Genomic DNA, 16391 nt, shown 5'->3' on the forward strand with positions numbered 1-16391 from the left:
ATCGTTTCTATGGAAATGACTGCCTTTTCTTTTGCGATACGAGTATCTCCTTCTCGATGCACTATTCCTTCTTTATTGCATCCCTAGCTCCCTCTCATTGACGCATTAACACAGAAATTGAGTCGCTATGAAATACTATGGGTTCTAAGACTTCTCCTTCTAAATCGAGTAACGTTTCTACGGAAACGACAGGATTTTCTTTTGGGATACGACAATCTCATTTCCGATCCACTAATCCTTCTTTACTGCATCTCGCACTCCCACACATTGACGAATTCACACGGAAATTGCGTCGCTATGAAATACTATGTGTTCTAAGACATTTCTATCTAAATCGAGTAACGTTTCTATGGATACGACAGGATTTTCTTTTGGGATACGACAATCACATTTCCGATCCACTGATCCTTCTTTACAGCATCCCTCACTCCCACACATTGATGAAATCACGCGGAAATTGCGTCGCTATGAAATACTGTGTGTTCTAAGACATTTCCTTCTAAATCGAGTAACGTTTCTATGGAAACGACACGATTTTCTTTTGGGATACGACAATCACATTTCCGATCCACTAATCCTTCTTTACTGCATCCTCACTCCCACAAATTGACGAATTAACACACCAATTGCGTCGCAATGAAATACTATGGGTTCTATGACTTCTCCTTCTAATTCGAGTAACGTTTCTATGGAAACGACAGGATTTTCATTTGGGATACGACAATCTTATTTCCGATCCACTAATCCTTCTTTACTGCATCCCTCACTCCCACACATTGACGAATTCACACGGATATTGCGTCGCTATGAAATACTACGTGTTCTAAGACATTTCCTTCTAAATCGAGTAACGTATCTATGGAAACGACGGGATTTTCTTTTGAGATACGACAGTCTCATTTCCGATCCACTAATCCTTCTTTACTGCATCCCTAACTCCCACTCATTGACGAATTCACACGGAAATTGCGTCGCTATGAAATACTATGGGTTCTATGGCATTTCCTTCTAAATCGAGTAACGTTTCTATGGAAACGACAGGATTTTCTTTTGGGATACGACAATCACATTTCCGATCCACTAATCCTTCTTTACTGCATCCCTCACTCCCACACATTGACGAATTAACACAGCAATTGCGTCGCAATGAAATACTATGGGTTCTATGACTTCTCCTTCTAAATCGAGTATCGTTTCTATGGAAATGACTGCCTTTTCTTTTGCGATACGAGTATCTCCTTCTCGATGCACTATTCCTTTTTTATTGCATCCCTAGCTCCCTCTCATTGACGCATTAACACAGAAATTGAGTCGCTATGAAATACTATGGGTTCTAAGACTTCTCCTTCTAAATCGAGTAACGTTTCTACGGAAACGACAGGATTTTCTTTTGGGATACGTCAATCTCATTTCCGATCCACTAATCCTTCTTTACTGCATCCCTCACTCCCACTCATTGACGAATTCACACGGAAATTGCGTCGCTATGAAATACTATGTGTTCTAAGACATTCCCTTCTAAATTGAGTAACGTTTCTATTTAAACGACAGGATTTTCTTTTGGGATACGACAATCACATTTCCGATCCACTAATCCTTCTTTACTGCATCCCGCACTCCCACACATTGACGAATTCACACGGAAATTGCGTCGCTATGAAATACTATGTGTTCTATGACATTTCCTTCTAAATCGAGTAACGTTTCTATGGAAACGACAGGATTTTCTTTTGGGATACGACAGTCTCATTTCCGATCCACTAATCCTTCTTTACTGCATCTCTCACTCCCACACATTGACGAATTTACACAGAAATTGCATCGCTTTGAAATGCTATGTGTTCTAAGACATTTCCTTCTAAATCGAGTAACGTTTCTATGGAAACGACAGGATTTCCTTTTGGGATACGACAATCACATTTCCGATCCACTAATCCTTCTTTACTGCATCCCTCACTCCCACACATTGACGAAATCACACGGAAATTGCGTCGCTATGAAATACTGTGTGTTCTAAGACATTTCCTTCTAAATCGAGGAACGTTTCTATGGAAACGACAGGATTTTCTTTTGGGATACGACAATCACATATCCGATCCACTAATCCTTCTTTACTGCATCCCTCACTCCCACACATTGACGAATTCACACGGAAATTGCGTCGCCATGAAATACTATGTGTTCTATGACTTCTCCTTCTAAATCGAGTAACGTTTCTATGGAAACGACAGGATTTTCTTTTGGGATGCGACAATCTCATTTGCGATCCACTAATCCTTCTTTACTGCATCCCTCACTCCCACTCATTGACGAATTCACACGGAAATCGCGTCGCTATGAAATACTATGTGTTCTAAGACTTTTCCTCCTAAATTGAGTAACGTGTCTATGGAAACGACAGGATTTTCTTTTGGGATACGACAATCACATTCCCGATCCACTAATCCTTCTTTACTGCAACCCTCACTCCCACACATTGACGAATTCACACGGAAATTGCGTCGCTATGAAATACTATGGGTTCTATGACTTCTCCTTTTAAATCGAGTAACGTTTCTATGGAAACGACAGGATTTTCATTTGGGATACGACAATCTCATTTCCGATCCACTAATCCTTCTTTACTGCATCCCTCACTCCCACTCATTGACGAATTCACACGGAAATTGCGTCACTATGATATACTATGGGTTCTATGACATTTCCTTCTAAATCGAGTTATGTTTCTATGGAAACGACAGGATTTTCTTTTGGGTTACGACAATCTTATTTCCGATCCACTAATCCTTCTTTACTGCATCCCTCACTCCCACTCACTGACGTATTCACACGGAAATTGCGTCGCTATGAAATACTATGTGTTCTAAGATATTTCCTTCTAAATCGAGTAACGTTTCTATTTAAACGGCAGGATTTTCTTTTGGGATACGACAATCACATTTCCGTTCCACTAATCCTTCTTTACAGCATCCCTCACTCCCACACATTGACGAATTCACACGGAAATTGCGTCGCTATGATATACTATGTGTTCTAAGACATTTCATTCTAAATCGAGTAACCTTTCTATGGAAACGACAGGATTCTCTTTTGGGATACGACAATCTCATTTCCGATCCACTAATCCTTCCTTATTGCATCCCTAGCTCCCTCTCATTGACGCATTAACACAGAAATTGAGTCGCTTGAAATAGTATGGGTTCTAAGACTTCTCCTTCTAAATCGAGTAACGTTTCTACGGAAACGACAGGATTTTCTTTTGGGATACGTCAATCTCATTTCCGATCCACTATACTTCTTTACTGCGTCCATCACTCCCACTCATTGACGAATTCACACGGAAATTGCGTCGCTATGAAATACTATGTGTTCTAAGACATTAAATTCTAAATTGAGTAACGTTTCTATGGAAACGACAGGATTTTCTTTTGGGATACGACAATCACATTTCCGATCCGCTAATCCTTCTTTACTGCATCCCGCACTCCCACACATTGACGAATTCACACGGAAATTGCGTCGCTATGAAATACTATGGGTTCTATGACTACTCCTTCTAAATCGAGTAACGTTTCTATGGAAACGACAGGATTTTCTTTTGGGATACGACAATCTCATTTCCGATCCACTAACCCTTCTTTACTGCATCCCTCACTCCCACACATTGACGAATTAACACAGCAATTGCGTCGCAATGAAATACTATGGGTTCTATGACTTCTCCTTCTAAATCGAGTAACGTTTCTATGGAAACGACAGGATTTTCATTTGGGATACGACAATCCCATTTCCGATCCACTAATCCTTCTTTACTGCATCCCTCACTCCCACACATTGACGAATTCACACGGATATTGCGTCGCTATGAAATACTACGTGTTCTAAGACATTTCCTCCTAAATCGAGTAACGTATCTATGGAAACGACGGGATTTTCTTTTGAGATACGACAGTCTCATTTCCGATCCACTAATCCTTCTTTACTGCATCCCTAACTCCCACTCATTGACGAATTCACACGGAAATTGCGTCGCTATGAAATACTATGGGTTCTATGGCATTTCCTTCTAAATCGAGTAACGTTTCTATGGAAACGACAGGATTTTCTTTTGGGATGCGACAATCACATTTCCGATCCACTAATCCTTCTTTACTGCATCCCTCACTCCCACACATTGACGAAATCACACGGAAATTGCGTCGCTATGAAATACTGTGTGTTCTAAGACATTTCCTTCTAAATCGAGTAACGTTTCTATGGAAACGACAGGATTTTCTTTTGGGATACGACAGTCACATTTCCGATCCACTAATCCTTCTTTACTGCATCCCTCACTCCCACACATTGACGCATTAACACAGCAATTGCGTCGCAATGAAATACTATGGGTTCTATGACTTCTCCTTCTAAATCGAGTATCGTTTCTATGGAAATGACTGCCTTTTCTTTTGCGATACGAGTATCTCCTTCTCGATGCACTATTCCTACTTTATTGCATCCCTAGCTACCTCTCATTGACGCATTAACACAGAAATTGAGTCGCTATGAAATACTATGTGTTCTAAGACTTCTCCTTCTAAATCGAGTAACGTTTCTACGGAAACGACAGGATTTTCTTTTGGGATACCTCAATCTCATTTCCGATCCACTAATCCTTCTTTACTGCATCCCTCACACCCACTCATTGACGAATTCACACGGAAATTGCGTCGCTATGAAATACTATGTGTTCTAAGACATTTCCTTCTAAATTGAGTAACGTTTCTTTGGAAACGACAGGATTTTCTTTTGGGATACGACAATCACATTTCCGATCCACTAATCCTGCTTTACTGCATCCCGCACTCCCACACATTGACGAATTCACACGGAAATTGCGTCGCTATGAAATACTATGGGTTCTATGACTTCTCCTTCTAAATCGAGTAACGTTTCTATGGAAACGACAGGATTTTCTTTTGGGATACGACAATCTCATTTCCGATCCACTAATCTTTCTTTACTGCATCCCCCACTCCCACACATTGACGAATTCACACGGAAATTGCGTCGCTATGAAATACCATATGTTCTAAGACATTTCTATCTAAATCGAGTAACGTTTCTATGGAAACGACAGAATTTTCTTTTGGGATACGACAATCGCATTTCCGATCCACTAATCCTTCTTTACTGCATCCCTCACTCCCACACATTGATGAAATCACACGGAAATTGCGTCGCTATGAAATACTGTGGTTCTAAGACATTTCCTTCTAAATCGAGTAACGTTTCTATGGAAACGACAGGATTTTCTTTTGGGATACGACAGTCACATTTCCGATCCACTAATCCTTCTTTACTGCATCCCTCACTCCCACACATTGACGAATTAACACAGCAATTGCGTCGCAATTAAATACTATGGGTTCTATGACTTCTCCTTCTAAATCGAGTATCGTTTCTATGGAAATGACTGCCTTTTCTTTTGCGATACGAGTATCTCCTTCTCGATGCACTATTCCTTCTTTATTGCATCCCTAGCTCCCTCTCATTGACGCATTAACACAGAAATTGAGTCGCTATGAAATACTATGGGTTCTAAGACTTCTCCTTCTAAATCGAGTAACGTTTCTACGGAAACGACAGGATTTTCTTTTGGGATACGTCAATCTCATTTCCGATCCACTATACTTCTTTACTGCGTCCCTCACTCCCACTCATTGACGAATTCACACGGAAATTGCGTCGCTATGAAATACTATGTGTTCTAAGACATTACCTTCTAAATTGAGTAACGTTTCTATGGAAACGACAGGATTTTCTTTTGGGATACGACAATCACATTTCCGATCCACTAATCCTTCTTTACTGCATCCCGCACTCCCACACATTGACGAATTCACACGGAAATTGCGTCGCTATGAAATACTATGGGTTCTATGACATCTCCTTCTAAATCGAGTAACGTTTCTATGGAAACGACAGGATTTTCTTTTGGGATACGACAATCTCATTTCCGATCCACTAATCCTTCTTTACTGCATCTCGCACTCCCACACATTGACGAATTCACACGGAAATTGCGTCGCTATGAAATACTATGTGTTCTAAGACATTTCTATCTAAATCGAGTAACGTTTCTATGGATACGACAGGATTTTCTTTTGGGATACGACAATCACATTTCCGATCCACTGATCCTTCTTTACAGCATCCCTCACTCCCACACATTGATGAAATCACGCGGAAATTGCGTCGCTATGAAATACTGTGTGTTCTAAGACATTTCCTTCTAAATCGAGTAACGTTTCTATGGAAACGACATGATTTTCTTTTGGGATACGACAATCTCATTTCCGATCCACTAATCCTTCTTTACTGCATCCTCACTCCCACAAATTGACGAATTAACACACCAATTGCGTCGCAATGAAATACTATGGGTTCTATGACTTCTCCTTCTAATTCGAGTAACGTTTCTATGGAAACGACAGGATTTTCATTTGGGATACGACAATCTTATTTCCGATCCACTAATCCTTCTTTACTGCATCCCTCACTCCCACACATTGACGAATTCACACGGATATTGCGTCGCTATGAAATACTACGTGTTCTAAGACATTTCCTTCTAAATCGAGTAACGTATCTATGGAAACGACGGGATTTTCTTTTGAGATACGACAGTCTCATTTCCGATCCACTAATCCTTCTTTACTGCATCCCTAACTCCCACTCATTGACGAATTCACACGGAAATTGCGTCGCTATGAAATACTATGGGTTCTATGGCATTTCCTTCTAAATCGTGTAACGTTTCTATTCAAACGACAGGATTTTCTTTTGGGATACGACAATCACATTTCCGATCCACTAATCCTTCTTTACTGCATCCCTCACTCCCACACATTGACGAATTAACACAGCAATTGCGTCGCAATGAAATACTATGGGTTCTATGACTTCTCCTTCTAAATCGAGTATCGTTTCTATGGAAATGACTGCCTTTTCTTTTGCGATACGAGTATCTCCTTCTCGATGCACTATTCCTTTTTTATTGCATCCCTAGCTCCCTCTCATTGACGCATTAACACAGAAATTGAGTCGCTATGAAATACTATGGGTTCTAAGACTTCTCCTTCTAAATCGAGTAACGTTTCTACGGAAACGACAGGATTTTCTTTTGGGATACGTCAATCTCATTTCCGATCCACTAATCCTTCTTTACTGCATCCCTCACTCCCACTCATTGACGAATTCACACGGAAATTGCGTCGCTATGAAATACTATGTGTTCTAAGACATTCCCTTCTAAATTGAGTAACGTTTCTATTTAAACGACAGGATTTTCTTTTGGGATACGACAATCACATTTCCGATCCACTAATCCTTCTTTACTGCATCCCGCACTCCCACACATTGACGAATTCACACGGAAATTGCGTCGCTATGAAATACTATGGGTTCTATGACTTCTCCTTCTAAATCGAGTAACGTTTCTATGGAAACGACAGGATTTTCTTTTGGGATACGACGATCACATTTCCGATCCACTAATCCTTCTTTACTGCATCCCTCACTCCCACACATTGACGAATTCACACGGAAATTGCGTCGCTATGAAATACTATGTGTTCTAAGACATTTCCTTCTAAATCGAGTAACGTTTCTGTAGAAACGACAGGATTTTCTTTTGGGATACGACAATCTCATTTCCGATCCACTAATCCTTCGTTACTGCATCCCTCACTGCCACACATTGACGAATTCACACGGAAATTGCGTCGCTATGAAATACTATGGGTTTCTATGACTTCTCCTTCTAAATCGAGTAACGTTTCTATGGAACGACAGGACTTTCTTTTGGATACGACAATCACATTTCCGATCCACTAATCCTTCTTTACTGCACCCCTCACTCCCACACATTGACGAACTCTCACGGAAATCGCGTCGCTATGAAATACTATGTGTTCTAAGACATTTCCTTCTAAATCGAGTAACGTATCTATGGAAACGACGGGATTTTCTTTTGGGATACGACAATCACATTTCCGATCCACTAATCCTTCGTTACTGCATCCCTCACTGCCACACATTGTCGAATTCACACGGAAATTGCGTCGCTATGAAATACTATGGGTTTCTATGACTTCTCCTTCTAAATCGAGTAACGTTTCTATGGAACGACCGGATTTTCTTTTGCGATACGACAATCTCATTTCCGATCCACTAATCCTTCTTTACTGCATCCCTCACTTCCACACACTGACGAATTCACACGGTAATTGCGTCGCTATTAGATACTATGTGTTCTATGACATTTCCTTCTAAATCGAGTAACGTTTCTATGGAAACGACAGGATTTTCTTTTGGGATACGACAGTCTCATTTCCGATCCACTAATCCTTCTTTACTGCATCCCTCACTCCCACACATTGACGAATTCACACGGATATTGCGTCGCTATGAAATACTACGTGTTCTAAGACATTTCCTTCTAAATCGAGTAACGTATCTATGGAAACGACGGGATTTTCTTTTGAGATACGACAGTCTCATTTCCGATCCACTAATCCTTCTTTACTGCATCCCTAACTCCCACTCATTGACGAATTCACACGGAAATTGCGTCGCTATGAAATACTATGGGTTCTATGGCATTTCCTTCTAAATCGTGTAACGTTTCTATGGAAACGACAGGATTTTCTTTTGGGATACGACAATCACATTTCCGATCCACTAATCCTTCTTTACTGCATCCCTCACTCCCACACATTGACGAATTAACACAGCAATTGCGTCGCAATGAAATACTATGGGTTCTATGACTTCCCCTTCTAAATCGAGTATCGTTTCTATGGAAATGACTGCCTTTTCTTTTGCGATACGAGTATCTCCTTCTCGATGCACTATTCCTTTTTTATTGCATCCCTAGCTCCCTCTCATTGACGCATTAACACAGAAATTGAGTCGCTATGAAATACTATGGGTTCTAAGACTTCTCCTTCTAAATCGAGTAACGTTTCTACGGAAACGACAGGATTTTCTTTTGGGATACGTCAATCTCATTTCCGATCCACTAATCCTTCTTTACTGCATCCCTCACTCCCACTCATTGACGAATTCACACGGAAATTGCGTCGCTATGAAATACTATGTGTTCTAAGACATTCCCTTCTAAATTGAGTAACGTTTCTATTTAAACGACAGGATTTTCTTTTGGGATACGACAATCACATTTCCGATCCACTAATCCTTCTTTACTGCATCCCGCACTCCCACACATTGACGAATTCACACGGAAATTGCGTCGCTATGAAATACTATGGGTTCTATGACTTCTCCTTCTAAATCGAGTAACGTTTCTATGGAAACGACAGGATTTTCTTTTGGGATACGACAGTCACATTTCCGATCCACTAATCCTTCTTTACTGCATCCCTCACTCCCACACATTGACGAATTAACACAGCAATTGCGTCGCAATTAAATACTATGGGTTCTATGACTTCTCCTTCTAAATCGAGTATCGTTTCTATGGAAATGACTGCCTTTTCTTTTGCGATACGAGTATCTCCTTCTCGATGCACTATTCCTTCTTTATTGCATCCCTAGCTCCCTCTCATTGACGCATTAACACAGAAATTGAGTCGCTATGAAATACTATGGGTTCTAAGACTTCTCCTTCTAAATCGAGTAACGTTTCTACGGAAACGACAGGATTTTCTTTTGGGATACGTCAATCTCATTTCCGATCCACTATACTTCTTTACTGCGTCCCTCACTCCCACTCATTGACGAATTCACACGGAAATTGCGTCGCTATGAAATACTATGTGTTCTAAGACATTACCTTCTAAATTGAGTAACGTTTCTATGGAAACGACAGGATTTTCTTTTGGGATACGACAATCACATTTCCGATCCACTAATCCTTCTTTACTGCATCCCGCACTCCCACACATTGACGAATTCACACGGAAATTGCGTCGCTATGAAATACTATGGGTTCTATGACATCTCCTTCTAAATCGAGTAACGTTTCTATGGAAACGACAGGATTTTCTTTTGGGATACGACAATCTCATTTCCGATCCACTAATCCTTCTTTACTGCATCTCGCACTCCCACACATTGACGAATTCACACGGAAATTGCGTCGCTATGAAATACTATGTGTTCTAAGACATTTCTATCTAAATCGAGTAACGTTTCTATGGATACGACAGGATTTTCTTTTGGGATACGACAATCACATTTCCGATCCACTGATCCTTCTTTACAGCATCCCTCACTCCCACACATTGATGAAATCACGCGGAAATTGCGTCGCTATGAAATACTGTGTGTTCTAAGACATTTCCTTCTAAATCGAGTAACGTTTCTATGGAAACGACACGATTTTCTTTTGGGATACGACAATCTCATTTCCGATCCACTAATCCTTCTTTACTGCATCCTCACTCCCACAAATTGACGAATTAACACACCAATTGCGTCGCAATGAAATACTATGGGTTCTATGACTTCTCCTTCTAATTCGAGTAACGTTTCTATGGAAACGACAGGATTTTCATTTGGGATACGACAATCTTATTTCCGATCCACTAATCCTTCTTTACTGCATCCCTCACTCCCACACATTGACGAATTCACACGGATATTGCGTCGCAATGAAATACTACGTGTTCTAAGACATTTCCTTCTAAATCGAGTAACGTATCTATGGAAACGACGGGATTTTCTTTTGAGATACGACAGTCTCATTTCCGATCCACTAATCCTTCTTTACTGCATCCCTAACTCCCACTCATTGACGAATTCACACGGAAATTGCGTCGCTATGAAATACTATGGGTTCTATGGCATTTCCTTCTAAATCGTGTAACGTTTCTATGGAAACGACAGGATTTTCTTTTGGGATACGACAATCACATTTCCGATCCACTAATCCTTCTTTACTGCATCCCTCACTCCCACACATTGACGAATTAACACAGCAATTGCGTCGCAAGGAAATACTATGGGTTCTATGACTTCTCCTTCTAAATCGAGTATCGTTTCTATGGAAATGACTGCCTTTTCTTTTGCGATACGAGTATCTCCTTCTCGATGCACTATTCCTTTTTTATTGCATCCCTAGCTCCCTCTCATTGACGCATTAACACAGAAATTGAGTCGCTATGAAATACTATGGGTTCTAAGACTTCTCCTTCTAAATCGAGTAACGTTTCTACGGAAACGACAGGATTTTCTTTTGGGATACGTCAATCTCATTTCCGATCCACTAATCCTTCTTTACTGCATCCCTCACTCCCACTCATTGACGAATTCACACGGAAATTGCGTCGCTATGAAATACTATGTGTTCTAAGACATTCCCTTCTAAATTGAGTAACGTTTCTATTTAAACGACAGGATTTTCTTTTGGGATACGACAATCACATTTCCGATCCACTAATCCTTCTTTACTGCATCCCGCACTCCCACACATTGACGAATTCACACGGAAATTGCGTCGCTATGAAATACTATGGGTTCTATGACTTCTCCTTCTAAATCGAGTAACGTTTCTATGGAAACGACAGGATTTTCTTTTGGGATACGACGATCACATTTCCGATCCACTAATCCTTCTTTACTGCATCCCTCACTCCCACACATTGACGAATTCACACGGAAATTGCGTCGCTATGAAATACTATGTGTTCTAAGACATTTCCTTCTAAATCGAGTAACGTTTCTGTAGAAACGACAGGATTTTCTTTTGGGATACGACAATCTCATTTCCGATCCACTAATCCTTCGTTACTGCATCCCTCACTGCCACACATTGACGAATTCACACGGAAATTGCGTCGCTATGAAATACTATGGGTTTCTATGACTTCTCCTTCTAAATCGAGTAACGTTTCTATGGAACGACAGGACTTTCTTTTGGATACGACAATCACATTTCCGATCCACTAATCCTTCTTTACTGCACCCCTCACTCCCACACATTGACGAACTCTCACGGAAATCGCGTCGCTATGAAATACTATGTGTTCTAAGACATTTCCTTCTAAATCGAGTAACGTATCTATGGAAACGACGGGATTTTCTTTTGGGATACGACAATCACATTTCCGATCCACTAATCCTTCGTTACTGCATCCCTCACTGCCACACATTGTCGAATTCACACGGAAATTGCGTCGCTATGAAATACTATGGGTTTCTATGACTTCTCCTTCTAAATCGAGTAACGTTTCTATGGAACGACCGGATTTTCTTTTGCGATACGACAATCTCATTTCCGATCCACTAATCCTTCTTTACTGCATCCCTCACTTCCACACACTGACGAATTCACACGGTAATTGCGTCGCTATTAGATACTATGTGTTCTATGACATTTCCTTCTAAATCGAGTAACGTTTCTATGGAAACGACAGGATTTTCTTTTGGGATACGACAGTCTCATTTCCGATCCACTAATCCTTCTTTACTGCATCCCTCACTCCCACACATTGACGAATTTACACGGAAAATGCATCGCTTTGAAATACTATGTGTTCTAAGGCATTTCCTTCTAAATCGAGTAACGTTTCTATGGAAACGACAGGATTTCCTTTTGGGATACGACAATCTCATTTGCGATCCACTAATCCTTCTTTACTGCATCCCTCACTCCCACTCATTGACGAATTCACGCGGTAATTGCGTCGCTATGAAATTCTATGTGTTCTATGACATTTCCTTCTAAATCGAGTAACGTTTCTACGGAAACGACAGGATTTTCTTTTGGGATACGACAGTCTCATTTCCGATCCACTAATCCTTCTTTACTGCATCTCTCACTCCCACACATTGACGAATTTACACAGAAATTGCATCGCTTTGAAATGCTATGTGTTCTAAGACATTTCCTTCTAAATCGAGTAACGTTTCTATGGAAACGACAGGATTTCCTTTTGGGTTACGACAATCACATTTCCGATCCACTAATCCTTCTTTACTGCATCCCTCACTCCCACACATTGACGAAATCACACGGAAATTGCGTCGCTATGAAATACTGTGTGTTCTAAGACATTTCCTTCTAAATCGAGGAACGTTTCTATGGAAACGACAGGATTTTCTTTTGGGATACGACAATCACATTTCCGATCCACTAATCCTTCTTTACTGCATCCCTCACTCCCACACATTGACGAATTCACACGGAAATCGCGTCGCCATGAAATACTATGTGTTCTATGACTTCTCCTTCTAAATCGAGTAACGTTTCTATGGAAACGACAGGATTTTCTTTTGGGATGCGACAATCTCATTTGCGATCCACTAATCCTTCTTTACTGCATCCCTCACTCCCACTCATTGACGAATTCACACGGAAATCGCGTCGCTATGAAATACTATGTGTTCTAAGACTTTTCCTCCTAAATCGAGTAACGTGTCTATGGAAACGACAGGATTTTCTTTTGGGATACGACAATCACATTCCCGATCCACTAATCCTTCTTTACTGCAACCCTCACTCCCACACATTGACGAATTCACACGGAAATTGCGTCGCTATGAAATACTATGGGTTCTATGACTTCTCCTTTTAAATCGAGTAACGTTTCTATGGAAACGACAGGATTTTCATTTGGGATACGACAATCTCATTTCCGATCCACTAATCCTTCTTTACTGCATCCCTCACTCCCACTCATTGACGAATTCACACGGAAATTGCGTCGCTATGAAATGCTATGGGTTCTATGACTTCTCCTTCTAAATCGAGTAACGTTTCTATGGAAACGACAGGATTTTCTTTTGGGAAACGACAATCTCATTTCCGATCCACTAATCCTTCTTTACTGCATCCCTCACTCCCACTCACTGACGAATTCACACGGAAATTGCGTCGCTATGAAATACTGTGTGTTCTAAGACATTTCCTTCTAAATCGAGTAACGTTTCTATGGAAACGACAGGTATTTCTTTTGGGATACGACAATCTCATTTCCGATCCACTAATCCTTCTTTACTGCATCCCTCACTCCCACACATTGACGAATTCACACGGATATTGCGTCGCTATGAAATACTATGGGTTCTATGACTTCTCCTTCTAAATCGAGTAACGTTTCTATGGGAACGACAGGATTTTCTTTTGGGATACGACAATCTCATTTCCGATCCACTAATCCTCCCTTACTGCATCCCTCACTCCCACTCATTGACGAATTCACACGGAAATTGCGTCGCTATGAAATGCTATGTGTTCTAAGACACTTCCTTCCAAATCGAGTAACGTTTCTATGGAAACGACAGGATTTTCTTTTGGGATACGACAATCTCATTTCCGATCCACTAATCCTTCTTTACTGCATTCCTCACTCCCACACATTGACGAATTCACACGGAAATTGCGTCGCTATGAAATACGATGTGTTCTAAGACATTTCCTTCTAAATCGAGTTATGTTTCTATGGAAACGACAGGATTTTCTTTTGGGATACGACAATCACATTTCCGATCCACTAATCCTTCTTTACTGCATCCCTCACTCCCACTCATTGACGATTTCACACGAAAATTGCGTCGCTATGAAATACTATGTGTTCTAAGACATTTCCTTATAAATCGAGTAACGTTTCTATGGAAACGACAGGATTTTCTTTTGGGATACGACAATCACATTTCCGATCCACTAATCCTTCTTTACTGCATCCCTCACTCCCACACATTGACGAATTAACACAGCAATTGCGTCGCAATGAAATACTATGGGTTCTATGACTTCACCTTCTAAATCGAGTTTCGTTTCTATGGAAATGACTGCCTTTTCTTTTGCGATACGAGTATCTCCTTCTCGATGCACTATTCCTTCTTTATTGCATCCCTAGCTCCCTCTCATTGACGCATTAACACAGAAATTGAGTCGCTATGAAATACTATGGGTTCTATGACTTCGTCTTTAAAATCGAGTAACGTTTCTATGGAAACGACAGGATTTTCTTTTGGGATACGACAATCTCATTTCCGACCCACTAATCCTTCTTTACTGCATCCCTCACTCCCTCTCATTGACGAATTCACACGGAAATTGCGTCGCTATGAAATACAATGTGTTCTATGACATTTCCTTCTAAATTGTGTAACGTTTCTATGGAAACGACAGTATTTTCTTTTGGGATACGACAATCACATTTCCGATCCACTAATCCTTCTTTACTGCCTCCCGCACTCCCACACATTGACGAATTCACACCGAAATTGCGTCGCTATGAAATACTATGGGTTCTATGACTTCTCCTTCTAAATCGAGTAACGTTTCTATGGAAACGACCGGATTTTCTTTTGCGATACGACAATCTCATTTCCGATCCACTAATCCTTCTTTACTGCATCCCTCACTTCCACACACTGAAGAATTCACACGGAAATTGCGTCGCTAAGAAATACTATGTGTTCTATGACATTTCCTTCTAAATCGAGTAACGTTTCTATGGAAACGACAGGATTTTCTTTTGGGATACGACAGTCTCATTTCCGATCCACTAATCCTTCTTTACTGCATCCCTCACTCCCACACATTGACGAATTTACACGGAAATTGCATCGCTTTGAAATACTATGTGTTCTAAGACATTTCCTTCTAAATCGAGTAACGTTTCTATGGAAACGACAGGATTTTCTTTTGGGATACGACAATCACATTTCCGATCCACTAATCCTTCTTTACTGCATCTCTCACTCCCACACATTGACGAAGTCACACGGAAATTGCGTCGCTATGAAATACTGTGTGTTCTAAAACATTTCCTTCTAAATCGAGTAACGTTTCTATGGAAACGACAGGATTTTCTTTTGGGATACGACAATCTCATTTCCGATCTACTAATCCTTCTTTACTGCATCCCTCACTCCCACACATTGACGAATTCATACGGAAATTGCGTCGCTATGAAATACTATGTGTTCTATGACTTCTCCTTCTAAATCGATTAGCGTTTCTATTTAAACGACAGGATTTTCTATTGGGATACGACAATCTCATTTCCGATCCACTAATCCTTCTTTACTGCGTCCCTCGCTCCCACTCATTGACGAATTCACACGGATATTGCGTCGCTATGAAATACTATGTGTTCTAAGACATTTCCTTCTAAATCGAGTTACGTTTCTATGGAAAAGACAGGATTCTCTTTTGTGATTCGACAATCTCATTTCCGATCCAATAATCCATCTTTACTGCATCCCTCACTCCCACACATTGACGAATTCCCACGGAAACTGCGTCGCTATGAAATACTTTGGGTTCTATGACTTCTCCTTCTAAATCGAGTGACGTTTCTATGGAAACGACAGGATTTTCTTTTGCGATACGGCAATCTCATTTCCGATCCACTAATCCTTCTTTACTGCAT

The sequence above is a fragment of the Schistocerca serialis genome, chromosome 7, assembly GCF_023864345.2.
Source record: "Schistocerca serialis cubense isolate TAMUIC-IGC-003099 chromosome 7, iqSchSeri2.2, whole genome shotgun sequence".
In the NCBI taxonomy this organism is placed as follows: Eukaryota; Metazoa; Arthropoda; class Insecta; order Orthoptera; family Acrididae; genus Schistocerca; species Schistocerca serialis.